Source organism: Lepidothrix coronata, unplaced genomic scaffold, assembly GCF_001604755.1.
Source record: "Lepidothrix coronata isolate B3197 unplaced genomic scaffold, Lepidothrix_coronata-1.0 Scaffold5, whole genome shotgun sequence".
In the NCBI taxonomy this organism is placed as follows: domain Eukaryota; kingdom Metazoa; phylum Chordata; class Aves; order Passeriformes; family Pipridae; genus Lepidothrix; species Lepidothrix coronata.
Genome location: NW_016690185.1, coordinates 1,301,286 through 1,328,138, shown reverse-complemented (window position 1 = coordinate 1,328,138; position 26,853 = coordinate 1,301,286). Strand labels below are relative to the sequence as shown.

Below are 26,853 nucleotides of genomic sequence, written 5' to 3'. Positions count from 1 at the left end.
AAGTTGTATAAAAAGAATGGGTTGAGGTAGTTGCCAGAAATAGCTGGAACAGAGATCCAGTTGTCCCATTCAGTATTCCTCTGAAAAACTTTGAAGTGATTTAGTAGCCATTCATAAAAAACACAGAAGTAAACATCCTTCATTTCTAAATGATCTCTGCATGAATTAGATAATTTTTTGGTTGGTGAGCCATTTCTTTGTTTTTCCTGGTAATATGAATAGCAGTACTGCTACCAAGGACAAGATGAATACCTGTGGAATTTTTTTATTTCCATCTACAGACCTAATATTTCTCCCTCAGATATCACTGAAGTTATTAGAGTATTACTTTTCCCAGTAGATTGTTTGCAGGCCAGTCGCCTGCCTTAGTCAAAGAGAAAAGCTAAGGAAAAAGGCAGCATAACACTGGGAGCCTTGAAAAGAAAACAACTGTTTTTGCTCTGTGTGTGTGTGTATGAGTTTGTGTGTTTTCTCTGTTATGCTTTGTTGTGCAACAGCAATAATCTCTATTGCTTTGTAGTATACTCAGAATAAATGGCTTTTTAGATTGATTACATGCCTCGACTTTGCTTTGGCTATTAATCAATCTCAGCAGCTGTTTATTGCTTTGTACATTACAAAGCAATAAAGATTATCCTTTAAAGAGCTGTTAATGCCTCATGGAAAAGTTTGAAAACCATTATTTTTAGAAATAGTACTGCTGATATGTAATTTTCTGACTTTTCTTTCTTCCTTCCATGTTATTTTAAGAGAGCTGTGTGCTTGTGAAACACACAACCAAGTGTCTACCATCTCTGTTGCTTCTTTGGATTCCTTTCCATTGCATCAGATTTCTTTCCTAAATTGCTAAACACAGTGGTTCATAGCTGGCAGTGTTTTGTGTGATGGTCCATATTCATCTGAAGTCAGCAATGGATTTTGCATACAAGGGTACCATCCTCAGAACATACCAGTATCAACACTATTCCTGTTCTTCCTCAAAGTTGTTTTTTTTTTTTTTTTCTCAAGTACAAGTTTTAGGGTTTGCCTACACTGAAAAATGAACCAGTGAAAATCTAACAATGTATTTAGGAATGCAAAACTCTCTGTGTGGACACTTCTATTCCATGATAAATAAACTAAGGAAAAAGGTAGTGTTTGTTATTTTGGAACATAAACTTTCCTGTGGGGATTGATACTCTCCTACATACAAAAATATATTTCTACTTGTAGAATTACAGTGGGAAAAAAACCCACTTTAATTTCTGACAGCAACTGCAGCTCAAATATTTATAGATATTTGAGTGATATTCACGTGACCTTGTCACTGCTGCAGATGTACACTCTTCATAATTGTGCCAAGCCCACCTCCTTTTGCAATACTGCTGACCTGCTCAGCACCACTTCTGAAGAAAGTCTGGGCTGCTCTGTATTTTTACAGCTGCTGTTTTTCATCACTTCTTCTGTTCTACAACCTGCCCCTGAGCACAGAAAGGAAGGATTGGGTGAAAGAATTATTTTTCCTTCTGTCCTTGTTTCTATGCCCAGTAAACCACAGTCTGTCCCATCCTTTCTGTCTTATGGAGATTTATGGTCAATGTTAAACCAGCAGCTTAGGTTTTGCAAGCTTTTCTGTGGTCTCCTGTCAGTGCAGTCTTCAGTCATGATGTAAGGGAAACCATTCTAGTGGTGAGAAACTGTTAAATTCAGTTATCTACTTTCTCCTCTTAGAGTATCAACAAAAGTCCGGGGTGTGAGCAAAATTTTATAATCATTACCCTCTCCTTCAAAATTGGCTGTTATCTGCTCGTTCTTATCACAACCACTAAGACCACCAATCAGCCACTGGTTGATGCTGAACTTGGTTCCAGTCTCATTGTCATTAATAATAAAAATGCAAGAAATACCTGGAGATAAGTAGAGATATCTCACATAGTAGTAGCGTAACCTAGAACATTGTCCTGGTTTCAGCTGGGATAGAGTTAATTTTCTTCCTAGTAACTTTTACTGTGCAGTGTTTTGGATTTAGGATGAGAATAATGTTGATAAGAAAGGGATGTTTTAGTTGTTGCTGGGCAGTGTTTACACTAAGTAAGGCCTTTTCTGCTTCTCACACCACCTCACCAGCAAGTAGGCTGGAGGGCACAGGAAGTTGAGAGGCAACACAGGCCAAAATAGTGACCCAAACTGGCCAAAGGGACATTCCATACCATATGGCATCATGCCTAGTATTTAAACTAAGGGGAAAGCTGGCTGGAGGCTGCTGCTCAGGAACTGGCTGGGTATCTGTCAGTGGGTGATAAGAATTTCATTGCGCATCACTTGTTCTGCATATACTAATTCTATATTTTTTTTAAATTTTACTTTTTTCCTTTTCAGTCCTATGAAACTGCCTTTATCTCAACCCATGAATTTTACTTTTTTTTACTCAATTCTCTCCACCATCCCACTGGGGTGGGGAAGAGTGAGCGAGCGGCTCTATGGTATTTAGCTGCCTGACAGGTTAAACCACAGCAAATGTGCAAAAGCAAAGAAGAGAAAAGACATACAAAATGGCAATATTAATTTGGTGACAGGAAGCTTATCTGAGGATAAATGGAGTAAAATGGAAACACAGTGAAAAAGAGTAAGTAAGCATGAAATGGTGCATGCAATCCTTCTTCTTTCTTTTTCCTTTTAATTGACATCTATTGTAGGGATTTTTTAAATCATCAAAATATTCCTGGAGGATACAATTTCACATTTTGGTAGTAGGTGAATGCAGCCCATTCATGTTATGAGTCTTCAGTTTTGTAAAATTAGTTACAAAATTAGATCCTGCGGACTGACACATGTGAGAGGAAAAGACTCACTCATCTAAGAACAGCTATTTTTAGTAGGTGTATAAAGTGGAATGGATAAATAAAGTAGGTAATATACCATGATGAATTTTCCTGGTGAACCTCATTACAACATCTAGAGAACTTACTGTAGACAGAGAGTATGTAGTAGAAGATTACTTATCTTTTGAGACATCACCTGTCATCATCCCTTTTTCTGAGGACAAGATATAGAATACAGGCAGTGCAAAGAATTGCTCTTAAATGATACAAAAACTCCCATTCAGCAAGGCTCAATAAAATCAAAAAGGCCAGCATTGCAACATGCTGTGAAATGTTAATAGCCAGTGGAACATTAAAAAAAACCCTGAAAATAGCCCCATTGTAGATTTAATAGGATTTTTCAGGTATGTGTAAGTCTAAATACACTGGAAGTAGAGTAAGTACAAGTTGCTAAAACCAACACTTCAAAGTGGTCTATTTTACCTTAATTTCCACAATATGAATACTTAAAAAGTATACCTCTTATTTTGAAAGCAAGGTTATGTTTTTGATGATAAAGCATGGACACAGAAACTGTGTTTTCATCATGTGAGGTAACATGGCTGTGGCATTGCTGGCTGCTGCCATCACTCAACCTTGTCCAGGCAGGACACACTGAGGAATCAGATAAGGCTATTGACAAAGAACTGCACAGATACATTTTCTTTTGCTATTCCCATGGTGTTTATGAATTCCTGTTTCTTTACTGCAAAAATCAGTCAGGCATCTTGGCATCAAATGACTGAACCTTATTTGCGCCACACCACTAGTTTAAAAGTGATCAGTCCTTCACACATTAGAAGGATATGACACAGATTCAGGCAATGAAAATTTGTCCAAGATGTTTAATCTCTGTCAGGTCCAGGAGGTCAGTCAGTAACAAGACTATCATTAACTGTACTCCAGAGTCACGCTAGAAAAATGACCTTTACAGTTTAGCATATGTTTAAACATAATCGACAGACAGGAAGTAAGATAATCACACCCTATGGGGTCTTGCAGCTGCAAGACCAAAGCTGGGGGAAATTTGGAAGGCAGGCATATTAGGTAGTATAGACAGACTGTGAGAAGCAGATGAAGCTGAAGGCATAGGAAACAGCATTTGCTGGGTGGGAGAGGTTTAAAAGCTCCAGTATTGCCTTTAATTGTCTTCTTTTATCACACCACTTTTTCAGGCAGTTCTTTTCTACCTTTCAGTTCTTCACTTGCTGCTTCTGGAGCAAGCCCACACAAGGAGCTTTGTTCAGTAAGCTCTCAAATACTTTCTAATACTCTCCAGCTGTGATACAAGAATAAAATAATATTAGTAAATGTAAGAAGCAAATAAGGATCTCTTATTGTACAGCTGCAACCCTAAGACTACAATATGTGCGAAAAGATGACCTACTGCCAACCTAAATCCAGCCTGTTGTGTTTTATGGTACTGTAGTGTATTGATCAACAATCCTCCTCCTTCCTCAGCTTTCTGGTCATCTTTAGGATTGTGTTGAACAACAGTTGTGTCTTGGATGTAACATCATTTTACTAGTGTGTTTATATATCATCTCACATTATGAAGACTTGTCTGTGACTGGATGCCAGGGTGTTATCAGTTTGCAAGTGATAGATGAATCAAACGAATGAAGCTGAACAGCAAAGAATGGGTTCAAAGTGAAAACTAAGGATGTATGGTCACTAAAATAAAATTTTCTAAGTTTATCATTTTTAGAAAACAATTGTTGTAAACTTCTCAGATATTGAGGTTTTGCCTTACATCAGGGGATATGAAAGGAAAAGGATTTATGAAGAAATGGTAGACTTCACTTCCAAAGCAGCTGTGCTTCAGAATTTGGCCCATTAAAATTTGACTACTGGCTAGCTAATCAAAATGGAATTTTGGAGTCATCAAGTTCAATAGAGAAATTCTCTCTTCGTACTCCACCAACAATGTCAAATGCTAATAAGAAAATACTTGTTCTAGTTCCAGGAAGTTCTGTGGAGATCCTGATCCCTGAATGATATACAAATTCACTTTGTTAGGAGCAATGTTTTTCCAAGAAAAGGACACACTGCAAATTTGAACTGCAAATTAATGAGGAATCTAACAAAAAAAAAAAGCATAGATGTGCTGGTTCTGGCTAGGACAGAGTTAATTATCTTCGCAGTAGCTGGCACAGGCCTATGTTTTGGATTTATGCTGGAAACACTTTTGATAACACAGGGATGTTTTAGTTTCTGCTGAGCAGTGCTTACACAGCATTGAGGCCTTTTCTGTTTCTCATCCCACCCCACCAATGAGGAGGCTTGAGGTGTACAAGAAGTTTGGAGGAGACACAGCTGGGACAGCTGGCCCCAACTGACCACAGGGATATTCCATACTATAGGACAACATACTCAGCATGTAAAGTTGGGGGAAGAAGGAGAAGGAGGGATTCTTGGAGTGATGGTGTTTGTCTTCCCAAGTCACCATTAAGTGTGACGGAGCCCTGCTCGCCTGGAGATGGCTGAACACTTGCCTACTTGTGGGAGGTGGGAAATGAATTCCTTGTTTTGCTTTGCATACATGTGTGCCTTTTGCTTCACCTGTTAAACTGTCTTTATCTCAACCCACGAGTTTTCTCTCTTTTACCCTTCTCATTCTCTCCCCCGTTGCACTGTGGGGGAGTCAGTAAGTGGCTGTGTGGGGCTGAGTTGCTGGCTAGGGTTAATCCATGACAAAAGGAATTAAAAAAAACCCAACAACCCACTCCGCCTTCTTCTTACAGAGAACTATTAAAAGAATGAAAGCTGCATTACACACTGTAAATTAGTTTTATAAATCAGTCCAATAGTGAAATTTGAGAAAATAAATTAACCACTTACAGGCCATCATCATGTAGTATTTTTTAGAACTCATAGTAGAAAATAGAGACTCTGCATCCCATCTTTTGAAGGCCAGTACAACAACTCCAAGCCAGAAGTGGAGTGTGCAACTGCAGTTGTGATTACTCACTGTTTCACCTTCATTCTAGTTGAACGTGAGGACTGAAACCTTCCTCCAGCAACAGCTAACAGATCCACTGGGTAATGGCAAATGATGGAAGCAGCATAGCCATTCCTTCCCGACTTCACTGTCTAAGATACTATGATTTCTACCCCATGCTTCCATCACCTAGCCTGTGTGATGGATAGTCAGAGATGGAAGAGCCCTGAAGCAGGTCTTGAGGCCCTTGTGGAAGAGAAATTCTGTGCTACGTGGGCAGATATGGGTTTTGTGGATCTACTTTGAACAACAGGTGTGTGGTGGGTTGAAACTCCCGAGAATCTAATTTTTAAGTTCAAGCTCCCCCCTCCCCCCAGTTTGCCCCTGTGACAGGGTTTAATGATGGTATGGACTTGACATCTTTTTCACCTCATGTGGAGAGTTTTCAGACAAAACACAACCATTCATTATTGGGGGAAGGGGAAAATATTTACAAAGGTTTATTTACACCCACATATATATTTACATTAAATTAAATTTCTCCTCTTCTTCAATAAAAGTCCAAGAAGAAAAGAGAAAAGTCTTTCTGTCACTTCTCAGGCCACAGTTCCTTCATTTCAGTTTTTTGTGGCACTGGTTAGTGTCCTTCATTTTCCTGAGGCAGCAGATTTAAGTGTGGCAGTCAGGATTTTTGTTCTTACTTTGTGGAAATTTCAACCCCGAGCCCGAGCCTTCGGGGGATTTCCTTGTAGATCTTCACTCCTCTGGGGTTAGAACTTTGAAGGCAGCTTTCAGTTCAGTCTTACCAACATTCTTTTGCTCTGTCCCAGCTCAACAGCTTGATAGAAACAGCAACAGCAGCAGCAGAGGGCACGGCCACCTCCTCTGCATTCTGTCCTGACTCAGCTCTCAGGACAACTCCAGGTTTTCAGCTCCTTTCTCCCTCTCTCTAGCTGCTGCTGTGTTTCGGGACTCCCTAAGGGTTTGGAAGTCCACCCCTCCTCTTCAGAGAGTCTCTGGTTTTGGGAAAATAATACAGTCTTACCCCAAACCAGCTCTGTTGAGTTTACCTCTGTTTTGTTGCCAGCTCTCCCTCCTGCAGGAACATCTCTGCGTCTTTCAGCTGCCTTCACTTTATCTTGCTGCTACTGGCTATCTTTTGGCTTTTAGCCATCGCTGTCTCTGTTCAGGACTGCTCCGCTGCCGCTTTCAGTGTCTTCTGCTGCTGCTGACAGTAAGAAAACTTTTCCAGCTCTTGATTACGGGACCCAGTCCAGCTTTGACACTACACCAGGTCTCCCATAGCCTCGGCTGGGGTCTGGGGGCCCCCAGAGGAGCTCACTGGCCCCCTGCCTCCTCGTGGCTCAGATCATGGCTACCTACCTACTAAACTATCTTCACTACCTTCTCTTCTGTTTCTGTGGGCATGTCATTTCCGTAGGGTGCACGTGGACTATTGGTTGGTCCAGTAAGAGTATTATCAGTGGGGCAAACCATTACTACCTCAAAAAAGGTTTTTCAAACCACCACAAGGTGTCAAGTTATTGGTTAGTAAAATTACAACAGACTAAAGTCAGATAACAACCAGAAAGGTCATAGTCTACAACACTGCTTGGATTCTTCATAATTTTATTTTGCAAGCAACAGACAATAAAATATCTTCACAAGTTTTAAACATGTGACAACAGCTGTTTAAATAATCTGTATTTTGGAAGATTGCTCCACCCCTTTTTCTATTGTCCATCCTCATCTTTCCCATCCCTGATTCAAAAATCATGAATTCATCCCCCAGATCATAACATCAGATAAAAGATTCTTCATGTTTATTGTGTCTTTTAATGACTTTTAAGTATCCTTTCACTTCTTAAGTCTTTGTACATTTACATTTTCATCTTTTCTCCAGAAGCACAAGGCCAGAGACACATTTTTCCTCAAATAAAAACTGAGAATTTCATGCAAGTCACTTGACCTTTTGAGCTGCTACATTAATAACTATGATAAATACAGAGTCAAATGCAGTCCCACCTGACCTTGCACATTGCTCCACTATGAAGCAAGAAACTGCTGCTGAAAAGCCACAAGGCAAGGGACAGAACTGGAACCTGGGCTCAGAATGCTCCCAGTAACTTCCCTAATGCATGTTAATGTGAACTAATAAATAATTAGTCAAATTTTCAATGCAGCTTATATTTATTTTTCATTTAGAACTTCTGACTTCCTTTTTTCCACTGTAGAAATTAGAAGTTCACACTTAAAGAAAGGGAGTTCATTTATATCAAAATATAAACTGTTCCACAGTGGTAATTAGTGGTGTTTGGAAAATGGTCTAACCTGGAACCATCCCAGATCAAAACTGCCGAGCTAACATGCCTGTCCTTAAGAGTATTTGAACTATGTTACTTTGTAAGGTGAAGATAAAACAAACATCACCAGACAGGTTTTCCCTCTAAATAGAAGGGGCAAACATCATTACTTTATTTTGCAAGCAATAAACAATAAAATATCTTCTCAAGTTTTAAACATTCTCACTGCTGTGAATATTTGTAATTAAAAGCAAAGGAAAGAAAGAACATGTGGTCTGGGAAAAATGAAAATAAGCCTTCATCTCAGTAATAAACCATTTAAAATATTTTGTGTCAAATTATGTTTTTTCATCCCTAGCACACAGGGTAGATGCAATAAACAAAAAAACCCTACTAAGACAGACAGCTAATTACAATAACATTGTGAGGCTCAGGGATTTAATTTAAGGTGCTCCTTGGGCTCCCCTGGAATGTGCCACTTAATTACCTTCATAATTGCAGCTATACATACTAAAAGATATCACCTGCTATACAACTTTTAAAGAAATGGTCAGACTGGTCAAACTTAGCTCTCCTATTACAGTGTCCCCTGAGATGTGGCTAAGCATCTGGAGATGCTGCTGGACACTGCGCTTGTATACTTTCTGATAATGGAGATAATTGTGTCCCTGGGTTATTCTCATGTAACAGTATAAAGTTACAAACTTTTCAGTGGTACCTGTATTGCTGTTCATGAAAAGGAGGGGGTGGAGGCGTACAGCCAAAGCCTAGTGTCTGCCTAAATTTTCCTCCACATTTAGGAAGGTGAGCGATATTGCAGTTTATAGGCAGTTGTTATCTCTGAGATAGTATTGATGTGAAGAGTAATATGGCCTTGTATAAAGGAGAATTCACATGTAATTAAAAAATTACCTGTTTTTCAAAAGTTCTAGGTTCTTAGATTTACCACCGGACAGTATATACTGAAAGCTGGAGGGGGTTGCTCTATCCCATGCTTTTTTTTTCTGTATTTGAAGTATAGAAATCTCCTGCAAACATTTTTCCTTTAAATTTCTTTTACCTGGTGTCCAACAGTTTAAGGGTTGCAGTTAATGGGGCTATACCTGGCTGGCGACCAATCACCAGTAGTGCTCCTCCAGTTTCAATTCTAGGGCCAGTACTGTTCAATATATTTATAGTGTAATATATATTTTCTTACCCCAAAAATGTTTCTGTCCTGAAGTGGACAAGTAGATTTAGCCTTTTCAGATGCTCTACAGTTTCACAGAAACAACATCTCCCATAACCCAGATTTGTTATCTCTGCCATTTTTCTGCAGTTGGCCAGGTTTTTTCTGCGGTTGACCAGTTCTGTGAAATTCTATGGAATTGTACAGTATCTGGAAAGGCTAAATCTGCCTGTCCACTTTAGGACAGCAACATTTGTTGTAAGAGAGATGTATGTTGGTACTTTTAGTACGGTTTAAAACCTTTTCGTCTTCCATTATATTTTATTCCTGTTGTTTGAGGCTAAATAAGATTTTAGCTGAAGTGGGTTTACCAGTCATCACACACCACTAAGTGACAGTTTCCCGAAGAGATTGCCAAACCAGTTGCCTCTGTGGCTCAGTTTTTATACTGGTAAACTACTCAGAGGCAGGGCATTTAGTTTGGGTTTTAGCTTGCCACTAGTCATATTGTTAAATTGTTTGACTGGTACCTGACACGGCTTTGGCTCAGACCCCAGCACTAACCAGGAAGGATTTCCACTGGGCACCTTGGCAGGTTCTTACTGCAAGAAGCACAAAATGCAGCCATGCAGCACAGAGACATCCATGGGCAGATATTATGAAGCTAATCACCCACAGTAATTTTTTTGGTGAGTTTTACTTGTTTTTACCCAAAATCCTTGGGGTGAAATTGTGACTCCACTGATCTGAAAGACTTACCAGGGACTTTAGTGAGACCAGGATTCAGCTGGTGGACCCGGAGACATTTCAACTCATAGTTGCAACCTACTCCATGCTTCTCATGTCTGCATGGAGCCTAAGTGTCTGTGCAGCGTGAAACTGGGCATCTGCCCTGGAGCACAGAGATTTGACTAAAGATGACCAGGCCTCAGACACAACAAAAAATGTTCCTTCCATTCCTCCTATCTTTCCGCATTTCAAATGAATTTGAAAATGAAATGAAATGAAATGAAATGAAAAATGGTATTTTTCATTTCCTACCCCCAGAGGAGTATGGCCTGCTGAGCAATAATTCCATTTTGGTAACTCATCCTAGCAATTTCCAGTAGCAGCATTTCTTGTGTAGTCACATCTATACCGAAGTAAAGAATTATCTAAATCCACCATATTTTAAATAATTTCAATTATGATGCTGTCAGTTTTTATAATGGATGGTAGCACAGAAAAACAATAGTCCATCAGTGTACCAGTGTAAAAAATTAGTTGTGATAGGGTGAAAAATTGAGCATTTTTCCCTATGATTTAAGACATTCGAGACAAGGTTTTTCATATGAAAAGTAAAATTTCACCCATAAATCAGTAAAAGCAGCTTTTAGACATGTGCTCTATACTTTCATTAATAACACTTTTTTAGATTGGTTGAGTCTCTTTCTGTTTTGTAATTAACTTATCAAGGAGTAATGGTCTAATTTTAAAAAGCTGACTGGATGACAGAAATACTATTTGTTCTAAATTGAAAATATTTCAGCATCTGCCAAGATTAGATTTCTTTAAATTACCCTTTAAAAACATTGATTTCTAATACCATATTTCCTTTTCTCAATAAAATAGAAATATATGTTCAGAGGAAGCTGTTCTTAAGGAAGCATTGCTGAGAAACAAAGCCATTCCAGTAATATTAATCCCTCTCCAATGAGCTGCCAAAAATAAAGTCTCCATTTAATGCTACAAGTTTGGTGGGTAGTCATTTTTTATTATCCACCAGACTGAGAATCTGAAATTAAATGTTTAGCAATATTTGTATAAATGAAGAAGCCCCCAGCTCTATACTTAGACATAACTAGGACACTCTAACGTAATAACTTTCTTAAGATTAATTCTCCTCCAAATTAGTGCCTGATAAAAACATATGGCATGGTGTTTACCAGGAGAAAGAGCTCTGGTCTCATACATAACCTTGTTGCATTCATGGCATAAGACCAATGCCACCTGAATGATGCCAAATAATGCCCTTTGGATATTTCATAGCTGTTAATCAAAACAATATCGAGTTAGATGTAACATCTAAAATATCCTTTACCTGTGCTAACCTCAAATTATGTGGTTGATATTAGAACCCTCAATGAAGTCATTTACTCTGTTGGGAAAGTAGAATTTAAAAAGTCTGTACTTGGCCAGACCAAAGGTCTTCATAGCTCAGTTCCCTTTTCCCCACAGTGGCCAATTGTAGGTGCTTATGAAAAGCTCATTAGACATACAGATTGATCCTTTCCAGGTCATATCCTGTAACTCCCAATAATTCCAAGCTGGAGATTTCTTTCTAGACCACTGCATAATAGTCTTCAATAGGCTTGTCTCTAAAATTACTCTGATTCCTTTTTTAACCCATTCCCATTTTTATTACCATAACACTATATGTATTCTACATTCAGTTCTCCATTATGAGAAAAATTACTTCCTTGTGTTTTGAATCTGCCAAACAAAAATTTTACAGACTTCCATTCAGTTCTCTTATTGTGAGAAGCTGTACGTGACTGTTCCCTATCTGCCCTAACACCACTCACCATTTTATAGATTTCTTCCATAGTATCCTCTCACATACCCTTTCTCCAAATAGAAACATCTTGGTCTGTTTACTTTTCATTTACTATCTCCTCAGATGGAAAGGTTTGACAACTTTGATCATTCCTCTTGCTCCTCCTTGTAACCTAGAAAAATACAAGATAGAGAAAAGTAGAGTGCTATACCAGTGTTTTCCTGTGTAATCTCAGTTTCCTTCCTTGTGGTTTACCTTTGAACTGTGACTATTTTAATCAAACTGGTCAAAGTGATTCCATGGCCTCTTTCTTGAATGGTAGTGATGTTCAGAAAACATTAGCCTGTATGGAAAAGTTAGGATTTGTTTAAGTTAACCTAATTTTACTAGCTTTTTTCTCATTCAGCAATTTGTAGAGTCCTTCTGCAATACTTTACAGCTGGCTTTTGATTTTAGTATCCCAAAGAACTTAGTGTCATCGGTAAGCCTCATCACTGTATCGTATTCTTCACCTTTTCAGCATCACTTAGTAATAAAAGACCAATAATAGTGAAATTGTAACAAATTTTTGTTATGAAAACAGTTGTATTTTTATCCACTGCTGTGCTGCACAGCTTTTAAACAGTTACTAAACCACAGATTTTGTCTCTTCCTTCATCAGAAACTTAATTTTTTATGAGCCTTTACTGAGGGGCCTGGTCAAAAGTGTTTTGAAAACCAAACTGGACCCCTCTCAGCTCCTTGTTTGCTTTCATACACTCATCATAAAGGACTCTAATAGATTTTTGAGGTATAACTTCTGTCTCATAAAGCTATATTGACTCTTCTTATTCTAGCCACTTACTGCAATGCTAGTTCCAGTTTAGGTTACAGTTTTAGTTTATTTTCTTGGTACAGAAATCAGCCATACTGGCTTATGTTTACCAAAAATATCCCAAAGCCTCCATCTTCAATTCTTCTGTTACCCAAGCCAATTCAAGTGGCACACCACAAAAAGCAACACAGCAATTTCATATTTCAGCTATGCTGGAATTCAAGAATAGATACTGTCGAGTCCTGGCAATTTCCACAATTCAATTTTATCAATCTGTTCTAAGAGGTTTTTTTAGTGAGAGATTTTAACAAGTTATCTGCGTTTCTGCTAAAGATACGGACAACCTTATGTCCTGCCCCTGCCCCCTTGCTGTGTATTGGTACTGGCTTTCATGGGGCTATATAGTCAAGGAAGGGACCTGCCTAAGCAGAAAACAAACACTATCCCCTCTCCAAATCAGCTGTTTTTTCCCAATAGGGTGGCTGATCTGTCTGTGTGTAACTGTAGGACCACTTCTGCTGTTGGCAGGTGTGGGGCATAGGGGAAGGATACAGCAAAATGGACTGAGACCAGCCTAGGCTAATTGTGAAACTGCATCCTGATACTTGAGCCTGAGGCAGTTTGCTATCATTATCACTTTACTCATTTATGTGCATGAGGGATTTCCACAAAAACCCACGCCAGTGTAAGATTTAATGATACCGTTGAGAAAGGAGATGGAGTTACAATCTCTGAGAGTGTAGGAAGCCTCTCTCACCAGCAACATTACATATAGAGAATGGCTCCTTGTGCCATCATGGGTACAAAAGAAATACATTTATTGAAGAGCTGAGACAAGTGGGAACTCTGCCCATTCAACTACCAGTTCCAGCAAGATCAGATGAGACATTTTGAGTGGGACTTTTTTTTCTCAGCATCTTCCTGAAATCCAGAATGAGAACTGAAATTCACCTTAGCAGAGCTTTCAGGGGTTGTGTGGATACAGAGAATAGGCATTCAAACAAAAGTCTTGTTCTACTTCGTAAATGTTTCTGTGATTTCAGTTATGAAAAGAAACACTACTCTTCCCACCTGCCTACAAAGGGGTTCTGCATTAGGACTATCTGTAAATATTGGTTCATCTCTCATTTCTTCTTCTTATAGGTGTATATATATATATACTCTCCTTTAAATCACATATGCAAACATTTATACTTCTAAATTATATAAATAGAAGTGTGAGTGATGCTTGCAGAGAGGGAACACTTTTGAGTATACTAACAAAACTTCTTTGATGGACAATAATGGGAGTACACAAGAATATAAGGGGTTTTCATTGGCAAAACAAGCCCATATATGTGTGGGCTGTAGCATACCTCAGCCAGATGGAGTGTTGTAGATCATCTTAAATGTGCAGTAACACGCAATAAGGTTTTAATGGAGCCTCAGATTCCTCTACACACTGAGCTCTTCTCATCTTTTAGGGTTGTCAGTATAAGGCCCTGATGCAGCTTGGCTGCCTACAGTTGGGCTGTGTCCTTTGGGCTTGCAGGATACTAGAAAGTCATAGTTCAGTAGAAAGAAGGTTCATGAGAAAGCTCATCAGATCTACTGCTAGTAATGTTCTTAATTTGGGAAAGGACTAAATGGAGTGGGACTTGGTCAGAAATAAATATTTAATTTCTGTATCCTGCCTTGTTATTCCCATGGTACATCCAGAGATGTTTTTGTCCCTAGTGCAAGAAGAATGGTGTTCCTGAGCTGAGGGAATAAAGGACAAACATTGCTCAAATTCCTATCAGGTCTAGGGATGAAAATTCCCATACTCTGCTTTCTCGGTTTTGTTAATGCTCTTTCATCTTCAAATATATAGTTAAATTTCTTAAATTGTGAAAATACATTCAACAGTTATGATTCAAAAACATTTTGCATTTTTTGGGAGGGGGAGGGCCAACTTGGACTTTTGTAGTGGTACAGACAGATGGTGTCCTTTAAGAATCTGGTGAGATTATACAGCTTAGAAAATCTATTACTTTAAGTATCTAAAAGAATACACAGTTGCTGAGGTTTTGAAACTGCTCTGTCCTAATATCACAGCATTCTTGCAGTGAAGGTTGATCCAGTCTATGATCTTGTAGTGTGGGTCCACATAAACACTAAAAGTGTAGAATATTGGTTTTACAAACAAGAAGAAGGATTCCATGGCAATTTGAGCAATGGAGAAACAATTTTGTGGATAGAATCCTGAACCACTGACATTTTACATTTCCTCTCAGGAATATTGCACTAAAATCTCCTAAAGTAATCCCTAAAACCACATGGTATTTTTAAATGAATACATGAATAAAATAAAAAAAATCTGTATTTCTGTAACACCTAGGAATTCCAGTCATGAATGATAAGCCAATCATAATAGAAATTACTCTAAATACAAAGCAATATGACAATGTTCTTGATCACAGAGATTTTGCAATTTAATTATTAGGAAAAAGAGAGGTAGATGCAGAGAGGTGTGGCTACTATAGTGAGTGTAAATCCCAGAATCTCTGCAACTAAACTCCGGCCATGACAAGCCTATCCTGACAGATAATTTTGGAGAGTGACTGAAAGAAGGATAACATTTAAAATGGTCTGCCTTGCATGTTAGTAAAGGACAATTCAGACCTTCAAGACTAGTGAGGAAGAAAGAATTCTGAAGCATGAGTTGAAACTCAGATAGACAAAGTATTATGGAAGAATTATCTGAGCAAAGATAGGAACCAGCTTCCTTGAAAACCAGGAGAGAGAACAAAGAGCTTCTCCAACGCCTGAAACCAATCTTTCATTAATAAAGCTATGGGATGAAACAAGTCCAGATAAGTTTCAATTTTTCAAGAAGACTGAACTATTTTAGGGATAACTGAGGGGAAGAACCATCCAGTTTTACACACTGCATGGATATTAGGACCCTGAGAAGACCAAAGGTAATACACGAATGAAGAGCTGATTAGTCATCTAAGTCAGGATAACTTGCAAGAAACACATACAGACGTGGCTTATTTATGCTAGGAGACAGAGGAAATTATCAATGAGGTGGATAGGTCAACTGGCCAAGATTTTAGTTTGGATAGAAAACAGATCTGGAATGAAGAGAAAAATGTCTTATTCCATCCATGTACATTCAGTTAGGAACTAAATGTTGCTCATCTAAACTAGATGCAAAGCTGCATAAATGTAGCCTCTATATACACTTAAAGGTGTTGAGACAAAAGAGGCTAGTGTGTCTATCAGGTCTCTTTCCACTGAGCTATGATTCTGATGTATTCAATAGCCACGCCTGCCTGACCAGCACTGCACTAGGAACCAGACTTAAAAAGGGAAGAGTAGAAACTGGGAGAGTAGCTTGGAGAGAGTGTGCAGGAATTACCTACCATTAATTGGTCCCAGTTTAGAAACCTACAAGGCAGTCTTGAACTGACACGAGAGACTTCAGCATCTTGTGGTTTAGGTCAGGACGAGCTGAATGCAAACATTAATTATTATGCAATAATTGGATATGTGGGAAGGAGTGTGGCTATTCATCACCTCTGTTAAAGGGTGATTAATAATGCAAAGGACACTACAAAGTTACAGAAGAGTGGCTATCTCTACTTCCCCTTTCTTTGCTGACAGGACCAGTGGTTGTCAGTAATCAGGAGTAACATTAATTGTGCTGGTTCCAGCTACACAAGCTTGGTCCCAGATGTCTCTGAAGGTAGGGCTCTGCTTCTGCCCTTCAGATTGAGGTAGATGAGTTTTATGAGGTAGAGAGCACCATTCAGTTTGGCTGATCTTTACTGGTTGGTGGTCTATTCTAAAGTGTTGCTTGATGATGGGTATAACATGGGCAAGTATTCTTGTATTAGGTTAGTTCTGCTACTTCTACCAATCATGTTTTCTTCGTAACACTTGCTGATTTTGCTTTACCCAACAAAAGATTCATCTCTGACAACTACATAGGAAGATAATGAACATTGAACTGCGAGCTTCTGACATCAGTGTGACTACTTGAATGACATCAGCTCACTAGAGGCAGCTGAAGACTGTAAGGGACTTTGCCTATGACTTGGGAGACAGAACCTGCTGTTCTGGCCTAAATAGTCCTCACCCACCTTCTGCCCCCTCTTTGTTCTGTAACAGAAGACACACCAACATTGTTTTCTTTTCAGCAGAGAATAATTAGAGGCCACAACAAAGCCACAAGAAGGGTTTTTTCTAGGTAGAATTGACTTGATAGAGGAAGACAGCTATAAAGTGGGAAGGAGACAGTCGTGGACTTTGGACAAAAGTTGCAAACTCCCAAGAACATGAGGATCCACTCCTGGGGAGGAAAAGATGGGAACGGGTTGAGAGGAGGGAAAGAAACTGAGTACAGCCTCCCCCACCTTGCCAGGTCTGCTACAGATCCATGACACCCTGCTGACTTCTCCCAGACTCCCTCCCCATCCCTACATGCATCTCCCAGGTGTCTCACAAATACCTTCTGAGATTTCCCTTACCATTCCCAGGAATCTGCTCCACTGCCACAAAAGCTGAAAAATGGCAACTGCTGCCAAGGAGCTTTAAGCTGTAAATTCCTAACAGCATTCCAGCCTGGAGCCTTGCCCTAGGCAAATAGGTCTGAAGAGCTTTAACCCAAGTTCATTCCCAAACAAGAAACACTATTGTTTGACAGCTGTAAACCAAGCGTACTACTGCTCTTCTCTCCTCTCCTCTCCTTTACTATGCTTCATCCTCTCCTGCTGGCCACATACCAGATTATGAAAGACCTCAGGCATCAGCATCTACAGATCCTAGCAGCTGAACTGCCTTTATTGCTTGTCTCCACATTGCAGTACAGCTTGCACAGAAATATCACAGACAAAAGAATTAGATAAACAGATCTGCCATGCTAAGCAAAGAACACTGATACACTCCTCAGCTTCCATCCCTAGGTAACAACTTAAACTATACCCTAATGGTACACCTCTGTTCCATCTTTACATTCCGTGCTTGTTCACTTCTGCTTCTCTCTGTTGCTTTCTTTTCTTCTCCTCCCCTATGAATCCTCTTGCATCTTCCAGCAGTTGCTGTGTCCATTCCAGTGCTGTATGCCAGTCAGGTTCCCTTCTCCAGAGCCCTTCAAATAAACTCAAAATTGCCAGGAAACAGCACTATGTAGTCATAACAAGCAGAAGATAGATGGTAAGATGCTACCAAGTGCTCCATACTGGGTTGTTTGGCAATCACACAAAGCCAGAGACTGCCACAGCTCAGTCCCTTCAGCATTTGAATTCTGCCTGATCAACAGCGTGTGACACAAGTTTATACATGATACTACAGCTAGTATGAAGTGTCTCACAGGATTTTCCAGCAACACGCTTCTCCACATACCCAACCAGCTTGTTTTGCTGTGCATATATTTTTCCCATCCACACTTACAACCTGTTTATCTCTCTCCAACATCCTATCATAGTTGATTTACTGATAAATTAAATTTACCTAAATTAATCTGAAGACCAACACGCACCCTCAGCTCTCTGCAGCAGATCACAACTTCTTCTTGGTTCTTATTTTTTAAGGATGTCATACAGCGTTGCACCCCTTTTTCTGAGCAGCAGCTGACTTGCCACTTGATTAACAGTCCTTGTTTTGCTTACACTGAAAAACATCATGTAAGATTCAGGAAAGGTATTAAATGGGACCAGTTTTTTTTTTTTACTGTCTCCTGCAGCCTTTAATGACATTCTTTAATGACATCTTTATAAATCCTGTCTACTTTGGTGCTGTATGTAACCTACCAGGTACTGAATGCAACATACAAAAGCAAGATACCAAAGCACTTGTGATACCAGTCTGCCCATAATGACCTGTTTTCTCTTTGTTTTCCTTTTTTGAGGTGGGTATTTGGATAACTTAGAAATTAAAATTAGATCCTGCTCTAAGTGACCATTCTTATCCAACAGAATGAAAAGGGTACTCCTTACCCTTTCTACTACTGCGTGCTTTGCTGTCTCATGAGCATATCTCTTTTAATTTATCTGTTATAAATCCCAGTAGGTATATTCATTATGGACTAGGGATTGTGCAAATGACTTATGATTCCCTTGGAAAAACAAAACCAAAACAGGACACCAATCAAACACAGGGACACAGCTCTTAGATAAGCAATGCTGGATTCACTCCAGGGGCTTCTGCTCTGTGTTAGGACAAGTTAACCCAGTAGCTGCTTGGTGTTCTGTATTGCTCAGGACAAGAAGCTGTGAGTGCTCCTTCTTGCCAGTGTTGCCTCGTGAGTGGTTGATGACTCCATTTTGGTCCTTAAATTTGATATGTACTTCTCGTGTATGCTAAATTTTATGAATTGAAAAGCACTGTGTGACTTACAACTCCTAACAGAATAATTATTCAAAGGATGCAAGAGAAGTTGAGGTAGAAAGTATGTGTACCAGAGCAAAGATGTACATTTTTTATCTTTGAAGTTAAAGACCTAAGGAAATAGCATTAGAGATATTTTTCTTTGTCTACTCGGGAGTCAGGCATGATTTCACTTCTTGTGTTAAAATTATCGCTTTCCTTACTACAAACCACAAATTCCAGAGAAACCGGAGGAGCATAGCATTTTAAGTGGTTATAAAAAGTAAAACAGTCCCATGCAAGCATGGCAGAGAGTATAAATCAACTCTGAAAACCATGGAAGAGGATGTGTCATGATTCCACTCTCATCCAGTGAGATCTGTCATCTAATAAGTGAGAATTGTTGTCTGAGGGTGCTGAAAGTCTGATTTCCTCAGTAAGTCCTTCTCTATCCTGTAATTAGCCGGCCATTAGGAAAGAGGTGGACAACAACGGTCTCTGCTGTTTTGCATTCTTAGCTGGAAATAGCCTTGTACTGAGCTCAGTAAGCTTTCATGTATGCTAAAGATGCAGCTGTCCTCATGAAGCCATTCCACATAGGATTAAAACAGTGTCACAAAAATGGTAGGTGTCTGCATATGCTCAGATGATGAAGAGTGGTTTACATGGATTTGCTTTTTTGGAGCACGGTGCTTAACCCCCACCTAGATCATTCTCTAGGACCAATACATACATATGCATACTTATAGGATCTAAGCTTTATCACAGGTATTTTAGGCAAGAATTTTTATCAAATGTCATGCTGGTATTACTGTAAGAGTCACCTCTGGACTTAAATTTTATGCTAGCTATTGAATAGTCTTTTTTTCTGGATTGTGAGGAGAAAAAGGCAACACTGAAAAGTGACAGATAACTTTTAAAAACAAAAATAATCCACAAACTGGGCAATTCAGTGGACAAGCTTCCCCCTCCATTATAGAGGATTTTTGTAAAAGGACATTCCTCTTAAGTTCCCTGCCCTTTATGGACAATTACGCAGAGATTAATACTACATAGTGACATGATATCACATCACACTATACTTCATCCCAAACCTAAGAGTAGTTGCCCAAACAAGCCAATATTTAAAAAATAGACTTTGTCTTATATGTAAAGGTGTTTCATGAAAGAATAAAGTAAAATTTCACACTGCCTTAGGAACATTGTACATAGGAAATACTGCATAAAATTCCTCCTTATGCTATTTTGAACACATTCTTACAGCCTTCTTTGGTGTCCTCTGCTTTTTGATATGTGCTCCCAAGCTACTAACAAAGTATCAAGATGCTAGTCATTCAGCTTCGTCACAACAGGAAAGCTACAGTTCAACAGCATTTTAGAAATACCAATAAATAACATGAAAAAAAACCCCTCTAAATCTCAGTGATGGTAAATAAACCCTCCAGTCTTCATAAACAGATTGGTCTGTTCTATTCTGCACCCTTCATTTCAGCACACACGAGTTCCCCATATTTGAATTGCAAATGAGTGGCACAAATGTTAAAAAATGTTTCTGCGTGTTATTTTCATTGGCATCAGTCTCAGCACTGTTTTGGAGATGGAAGAGTTTTTGCAAGCCACAGCAGGGCTGCAAGGAAACACGTATTTCCCCAGTTGGATTGCCAGAATGGAGAATTAGTTTTATTCAAGTCTTTCATTTTTTCCCTGCAATCCTTGTTGGCCTGACTAGGGATCTGGCCCTTAACAGACCACCAAGTACCACTGCAACCATCCTCTTTATACTCCCTGATGGTCATCAGCATCCTCCATGTTTGTCTCCAGCAAGCTGGAAGAGACTTTTCTAAAGGCTGCACAGGATGCTTGTTGCAAGTGCTAACCAGGCAACACTGTGGAAGAAACTGATGTGGGCAAAATTTACACACCTGAGCCCCAGTGCATTCAGAGACAGTATGTGCAGGTAATGTCTTTCTGTATAAAATAGCTTAGAAAACAAACTGGGTTGGCCACCTAAGCAGGGCTGCGAAATTAAGATGACTGCTTAGACATCTGAACTACTGGTGCTACACCAGAGGAGAAAACTCAGAAGTTAGCTTATGCTCTTTGAAAACTTTTATGTGTTGTAGGCACATTTGGTTAATCAACATTTGCCTGTATTCTGTAATGTAGGGAAATTTCTTCAGGCTGAAAGACTGCTGCAGCCTAAGACTGCATCTTTTGGCATACTAAAGCCTCCCACTGACTGCCAGGAGGGCTATTAGGTCCAACACATGAATACTGAAGCGTTTTTTTTCCTTCACGAATTGTGCTGCCAATTGAAGTGCTAAGGATACAAAACCATCTCAGAATTCAAAGTTTGTCTTGAAAACAGGACAAAACAACTTTCTAGGAAAACAGATGTGACAGCTACCATGCTGCGTTGCTTTCTGAGGCCTACTGGTATAGCCTAAAAACCCTGAGATGTACAAAAATACTCACAGTAGAGCCAAGGCCACACTTCTGACACAACCTACTGTTCAAAGAGCATAAAAAACACAGATCTGATCATCAAAACGAATTAAAAGGTGATCTTATCCTTCATTCCATGAAAAAAATCATTTCTAACTCAATTTCTGTGAAGAAAAGGTTAAATCTGAACAGCTTCTTGTGCCAAATTCTTAATTTTAAACACAGTTAGTGTCCATTGGTATCTAAGACTAATTCACACAACAGCAGCTGCAGCAATGATTTATTTTTTTTTCTGCCTAAGAAAAAAAGACACTGAAATGTGGAATAAGGCTATGACAAAGGTAAAATAAACCATAGTAGCCAGTGCCTGCCAAGAAAATAAGATCCAGCCCTGCAATCCTTCATACTGTTGAACCCCTCAGTCTCTGGTTTTCACATTTTCAGCTTGTACAGATTTCTTTCTTTTTTAACTCAAATGTCTGTTGGGACTGGGAATAGAAGAAAAGTTATGGTTGAACCCTTCTGTCCAACGCCATTCCTTGAATAATCAGAAGTAAAAGAAGTAAACTAATAAGTCTCTCTCTTCCAGCAGTCAGAGTATTACAAAATAAATTGCAGTTAATCTGTAGCAACAGAACCGTCCATTTCTTCCAGGAAGATGAAATATAAAATATGCAGTAATGCTCAAAGCATTTGCTAATTATTTAACAGAGGGATTTTCCACATAAAACACATTTAAAAATTGAAAAGCTTCACTAGTCCTGACCAGAACATTTAAAAGAATATTTTTTATCAGTGATATTTTAAATCAGAGGACTACAGTAACCCCCTCTTGTAGCCTGAATTCAGCTGAATTCTACACAGTGTTATAGACCCTTCTGCAAAATGACAGTATTACATATCACTAGTATGAAGCAGGAATGATTTTTAAAGATTGGCCAGGATGAAGCAGAATTGAGACTAGGAGGAGATTTCCAGAGGAGTTCTGCCTTGTCTGAGCTTCAGTTATTTACATGCCTCCTAGTTTTTCTGCGCCTCAGTTTATCCACCTTTAACTGCAATCTTTGTAGACCCTGTAAAACTCTGAAGCTGAGCTGCTGCAACACACCATGATTTCCAGTGAGTATCATTAACAGTAATATTTTATTGCTCATCATCCAACATCCTCTTTCCTTAAACATCCTAATATTTGGGGTTTGTTCTTTTTTTTCCTGTTTCAATGGAGCTGCACCCAGCTGACCCTATCTTTCTCTTTAGAGCTGACGTCACCACTTCAGCACCATCCATCCATCTTCCTCTGCAGTGTATGCTCCTTTCCCAGGGCTGCAAATTTCACCTGCCATTAATTTTGTTCATTCAGCACAGTTGTTTACAAGAAAAAAAAAGTAAGACTTTGAGGAAATGTTGGCATAACTACTAGTCTTGTTTCTCCAGACCTTTCTTAAACAGACGTGTAGGACAAAGTGATTAGGGGTCAGGAATTGCTGTCTCCCAGGGTCATATGAAGAGAATTAGAAAAAACTACTGATGATCAAAAATTGAACAGATTACAAGTTTGGTTAACCTTAAATAAAAAAAAAAATAAATAAAAAAGAGAAGACTGGAGGTACACATGTTGATAGTCTTCAAAAGCATAAATTCTGTGGTGAAAAGGAAGGGAACAACCTGTTCTCTAAATGGGTAGGGCAAGAAGTAATTGAGTTAAACTGCACATAAAGAGTTTCTAATTGGAGGCAGTAGAAGACTGTCCTAACCTAAGGAAAGCAGAGCACTCAAAGGGATGCCTGGGGAGGTTATAAAATTTCATCCCTTATTTGTATAATTTGGATATTTACCAGGAAAGAGATGGGGAGATTAGATCCTGCTTTATGGTAGTGAAATTGTGGGATGGACCATATGAACTCTTCACATTCCTTTCTGTTCCAGTAAGTTTATGCCATAACTGTGAAGTCCAAAAAGATCCATTCATCTTCCACTTAAATACATGAACACCCCCTCCCCTTCCAACAAACAAAGTTTATACTGCTCCAAGGCAAGGGCTTCATCCAGCCCAGCAGTTCCTGCCCCCAAAACACTCAAATTCATTTTACAAAGTGAACCATGTTCCATCTTGTCAAGTGGGGTGAATGACTCCCCCTTCCCTTTTTTCCCCTCCAAATGCAACAGCCCACATTAGGGAAAAAATTCTTCTGAAGTCAAATACAATCATTAGTTCCAAACATTTGAGCAAGATACATGAGTTAGGAGCAGAACCATCATGAACACCTCTGCCCAGCTTTTCATCTCTCACTAATGCTGATCTGATATTTTAGAGAAGGCAAAACTTCCCCAAGTCACTGATGCCTTAAGACCCTATTAGTTTTTTATTTTTCTAAATTTTGTAAGCTTTATAAGTTTTATAAGTAGTGGAAGTAGATTTTAAAAGCAGCAGCCCTCATTCCTTTACCTTGTAGTACAAGTAGTTTGCACATTCCTTAACCCTCTTACCCCATTCCATGCACCCTATACCAATCCTACCCCCGAATCCAGTAGAAATGTTTAGTCTCTTGTCAAGGCAAGGCCTATACTGTTTAGAGAACACTCATATCTAGGCCTGAACAACAGAACAGAGTCAAGAATTAGGTGACTATGTACCCTTTGTGCTCTGAGGATGATGAGAATGATGAAGTAGGTGGTCCCAAAGGCCCCCAGACCCAATTCTCAGGGGGTGGACCCGAGGTGGACCAGAGCAAAGGCTATGAGGTGGACACACTTGGGATTGGACAGATAGTATTATAAAATGTAACATCTCAGGCACAGCCAGCGTGTGCCTTGTAACATCTATTGCTTGGCACAATTAAACCCTTTCCTTATCTCACCCTCAATTAACTGCTCCTGTGTTATTTTTTTAGCATCAGCATTTTACAGCATCACACCCTGGAAGTAATGGAGCCAGGGACCATGGGGAAAAAGTTCAATTAAAGCAACAAAAAATATTATTCCTGAGCCTTGCTGGTAACTCACAGAAAATCTGGATTATGGTACTGACAGACAAATACAATACATAAACAACACACTGAGTGTAGTGAGTTAATCTTTATTCCAAGCAGCTTCCCAAACAGGGAAAACAAGGAAATGCAAAGGGGACTGAAAAGGCACATGAAGTCAGTTCCTGAGAGGGGTTCTCGCATTCTTCCATCTGACTCTCAGTGGAAGAACATCCTTAAAAGAAAATCACATTCATCTTGAGGACCCCAAGTTATAACATGCCATCCCTTACCCTCACAGGAGCCACCTACATGATGAACCTTCCCCTGCTTTCCCCTACCTCTGTTGCCATATCCTGCCACAGCAAAGAAACATGGTTTCAATGACAGCTTCTTCACATCTAACAGTAAGGGCTTTTCATCCTTCTTTGGGGGTACCACCTCCCTCCCTCCTCCAGCTTTAATTGTCAAGTCCTGGGTCAAACCTGGCTTCTCATACCAACCAGGACTCTGAATTTATGAAGCTTCATCATGAAACAACATAGGCTGTGTGCTCCCACTTTCCTGTTTGGGAAGCTGTTGAGATCTTCAGTCCTCTAGATGTCAGAAGCCTTTTTGCTCCTGGCTTCCTGTCCCAATTTCCTCATCATAAATCTTCTCTGGCACCAACAATGTTCAGCTCAGTGACCTCCTGTGTATTCAGCTTACCACATCACAGAATTGCTTTTAGGGAATCACTTCCGCATGTCACCATACCATATGCGCTTCTGCAGCCACAGAGCTGAACACACATCTTAAGACAACCAAAATGCATGTAGTTATATAGGCCAAAAAAAAATCTATGGTCACGGCACACATCCATCTGCAGAGAACTGAGAAAATCTTGCAGTCTCTTACCTGATGTTTATGGGTCTTCCCATCAGGAGTGACATACCTTTGTGTAAAGGAAGATGCCTGCATTTTGGTCACGTGATGGATCAGTTTGGGTCACATGATAAGGAAAGAACTGTGCAACCATCAGGGTACTGGGTGTTAGACTGCAGGCAGGATGATTACATGCCTCAGGTCAAACAACTCAAGTTTAATCCCACTTTTCAGCCATTATTAGGCTACCAGATGAGCTCCAGACAGGTCTACAGCATATTGAAGCGCAGCACAATTTACATTTTCTGCCAAGACAAACCAGAGCATTTTGATCTTGGCTGCTTCTTCTTCTGTTGTAACCTAGCACCATTTCAGCTCCATCTGTGATTGCTGTGCTGGGAAGACAATAGAAAACAGAACATTTGTGATGAGTAGCATCTATCAGGTTTTAGTATCTAAAAGCCTTCCCTGAGACCCACAGAACAGGACCTGCCATAACTAGAATCAGAAATGGAAGAGGAAAATCAGCCAGGTGGACAAAGCTACTGTTAGTCTGCTTCATGGCCCAAACATGCACCTTTAAACCACTTTGGGATTTCCCACCTGTGGCAGTCCTTCAGGATCAAACCCTGAGGCAACCTCAGGCAACCCTGGGACACCAAGAGGCAAGTCGTGTGCCTTCAAAGTATGAAATTCACAGAAGCAATTAGGTTGGAAAAGACCTCTGAGGTCCTTGAGTCCAACCTATGACCTAACACCACCCTGGCAACTAGACCATGCCACGTTCAGCCTTTCCACCAGGGACGGTGACTTCACCACCTCCCTGGGTAGTCCATTCCAATGTCTAATCACCCTTTATGTGAAGAAGTTCCTCCTGTTGTCCAACCTGAACCTCCCCTGCTGCAGCTTAAGACTGTCCTCTTGTCCTGTCACTAGTTGCCTGGGAGAAGAGACCGACCTCCACCTGGCTACAACCTCCTTTCAGGGTGTTGTAGAGACTGATAAGGTCACCCCTGAGCCTTCTCTTCTCCAGGCTGAACATCCCCAGCTCCCTTAGCTACTCCTCATAAGACCGGCGTTCCAGACTCTTCACCAGCTCCATTGCCCTTCTCTGGACTCGTTCCAGCAACTCAGTGCCCTCCCTGAATTGAGGGGCAACGTCACCGAGCCTATGGGAAGGCACTGGGTGCAAATAAAGAACAGTGAAGGTATCTCTCCCCCTGAACAGCCGCAGAAGTGTTTTTAACGCAGAGAGCTGCCCTTTCGCCTTCTCTGCGAGAGCAGGCTCAGCGCTCCGCTCGCACAACCGGCGGGCGCTCCCAGCGCGCCCCTCGCCAACACCCCGAAATTAACCCGCATCTTCCAGGACCGCCAACCGGGACAAGTTCGCGGGGAAGGGGAGGAGGGCGCTGCGGGGTCCCGTAAGGCAGGGACGGCTCGGCAGGTGCCGGGCCACTCCCGCTCACGGCCCTGCGCTGTGCCTAACGCGGGCTGACAGGCGCGCCCGCCCCGCCGCCCGAGCCCCCCCCGCGAGGCCACGCTGACATCACCGGGCAGGATTTAAATAGCTCCGCAGCCTCCTGCTTCCCGGATACAGCGCTCACCATTGGCCGCCGCCGCAGCCAATGGCGGCGCCGCGCCGC

At 40.3% G+C, this 26,853-nt stretch overlaps 1 long non-coding RNA gene across 1 annotated transcript; it reads right to left on the bottom strand.

The window, feature by feature from the left end:
• Positions 1–7,111: 7,111 nt before the first annotated feature.
• On the bottom strand, positions 7,112–26,588 carry LOC108504551. The gene is made up of 3 exons (XR_001877168.1): positions 24,640–26,588; positions 18,081–18,239; positions 7,112–11,960 (listed from the first exon to the last, which is right to left on the bottom strand). It is a non-coding gene; the product is annotated as an uncharacterized LOC108504551 (long non-coding RNA).
• Between the last annotated feature and the right edge of the window lie 265 nt (positions 26,589–26,853).